Here is a 2,500-nt window from a genome sequence, read left to right on the forward strand (position 1 = left end):
TTGCATTGGCATTTGTTGCCCCTGCCTTGCCCTCGGTTGCCCCTGCCTTGGCCTTGGTTGCCGCTGCCTTGCCCTTGGTTGCCGCTGCCTTGCCCTTGCCTTGCTCGGCATTGGCATCGCCTTGCCTTCCATTGGCATTTGTTGCCCCTGCCTTGGCCTTGGTTGCCGCTGCCTTGCCCTTGCTTGGCCTGGCCTGGCCTTGCCTTGCTCGGCATTGGCATCGCCTTGCCTTGCATTGGCATTTGTTGCCTCTGCCTTGCCCTCGGTTGCCCCTGCCTTGGCCTTGGTTGCCGCTGCCTTGCCCTTGCTTGCCCTTGCCTTGCTCGGCATCGGCATCGCCTTGCCTTCCATTGGCATTTGTTGCCCCTGCCTTGCCCTTGCTTGGCCTTGCCCGGCCTCGTCTTTCCCTTTCCTGGCACTGCCCTCGTTGTGGCTTGCCTGGCCTTGCTTGCTTGACACTGCCCTTGCTTGTCCTTGCCTTGTGCTTTGGCTTGCCTGGCCTTGCTGCCTTGCCTTGCTCGGCATGGCACTTGCTCGGCCTTGCTCGGCATGGCACTTGCTCGGCCTTGCTCGGCATGGCACTTGCTCGGCCTTGCTCGGCATGGCACTTGCTCGGCCTTGAAAGGCATGGCACTTGCTCGGCCTTGAAAGGCATACCATATGCCTTGGCGAGGCTAATATCCCTGCCTGGCGAGGCTAATTTGCCTGCAGGAATGAAGGCTGAATGGGCTAGCGAGGCTAGTATTCCTGCCTGGCGAGGCTAATATCCATGCAGGAATGCAGGCTGAATTGGCTAGCGAGGCTAATATCCCTGCCTAGCGAGGCTAATATGCCCGCAGGAATGCAGGCAGAATGGGCTAGCGAGGCTAATATCCATGCCTAGCGAGGCTAATATGCCCGCAGGAATGCAGGCAGAATGGGCTAGCGAGGCTAATATCCATGCCTAGCGAGGCTAATATCCCTGCCTGGCGAGGCTAATCTCCCCGCCTGGCGAGGCTAATAGCGTGTGAGACAACACACAGACAACACGGAGACAACACACGGACAACACGGAGACAACACGCCTGGCGAGGCTAATTCCCCTGCCTGGCGAGGCTAATTCCCCTGCCTGGCGAGGCTAATATGGCTGCACGCTAGCATGCCAACGAATGCCAAACCTCGAAAACTCAATTTTATTTCAAATATCCCCCTGCATTTTATGTTGCAAACCTATAGGGGACGATTTTTAGGACATTTTAAGATTGACATATCGTCATTTGGTCGAGTTTTCAGTTTATTTTGATTTTCTACATCTCAGAAACGAGAAATATCATATCAAATCGAAAACTCATCCAAATGACCTGAAATCAACTTCTAAATTTCTCTAAAATCATTGCTTACAGTTCTGAACCATAAAATATATACACTTTTACAAGTGAAACGGAGTTGGAAATTTCCAAAGCCAAGAACGCGACATGGCCTTGCCTAGAGTGCAAATGCCATGTCAAGGCCGCATTCTGTTCAACTTTGCCCGCACTATAATTTGACCATAAATAAGTCTCTATTTTAAGGAAATTTTGCAAGTGGTAGCAGTCCGAAACATCAAGCGGTTTGTCATTTTCGATTTTCGACATTCTGCCCCTTTTGGAAAATAAAAACAAATACTTCTGGGTCGAAATTAAATATGGCCTTTTTCCACAAGGTGCCTGACATTATTCTGAGTGTCCCTGCAAAAAATCTCGATTTTATACCAAATGTACAATTAGTTATGGCGTTTGCCCCTCCTCGGAAATCCCATGTTTCCCCCTGCCCTTCCCAGTTTTCTCCAATATGCTCTATAGGGGAGTAGTGGTTCTCTGCAAAATGACCCCCTTGCAGAGACCGCCTCCCCTGCCCCCAGTAGTCCCTCCCCCTTCCCCCAATTGCTTATATACGACATTTGCTGCCTCGAATGTCCCTAACAAACAATTATAAGCAATTGAAAACGGATTTAAGAGGGATTTAGGAGGTGTTCTTCGCCCAGCTGGGGGGGTGATGAACACCATGAAGGGGGGGTCATGTGGGATCGGTGTTGCCTCTAGTCCACTGAAACGATGTCAGTAACCGCTCAGATCAATCAAAGGGAGGGATAGGAGCCCGTCGGTATCGAGAAATTGTGCTTCGGCACTCGATTTGCGACATAAACAAATGCTGTGAGGGGAGGAAGGTGTCGGTGTCGATGAACTCAGTTCAATGCGCGAGTAATAAGCAGGCCGGGGGACTGGGCGCGATGCAAAGTGCTTCGGCATTCGATTTGTGAAAAGCGAGGGCGGCGATGGGGGGAAGGTGCCGGTGTCGGAACCCACTAGTACGCGCAAGTAGATGTATTTCGAAAGCGCCGAGCGGGGGGAAGGTGCCGGTATCGATGAACCCTCTTCAATGCTTGCAGTAATAAGCAGATCGGGTGTCGGGGGCGATGCAAAGCTCTCGGAAGCTCCGTTTGTGAAAAGCGAGCGCGGCGAGCGGGGGGAAGAGATGCCGG

The sequence above is a fragment of the Argentina anserina genome, unplaced genomic scaffold (assembly GCF_933775445.1).
Source record: "Argentina anserina unplaced genomic scaffold, drPotAnse1.1, whole genome shotgun sequence".
Taxonomy (NCBI): Eukaryota; Viridiplantae; Streptophyta; class Magnoliopsida; order Rosales; family Rosaceae; genus Argentina; species Argentina anserina.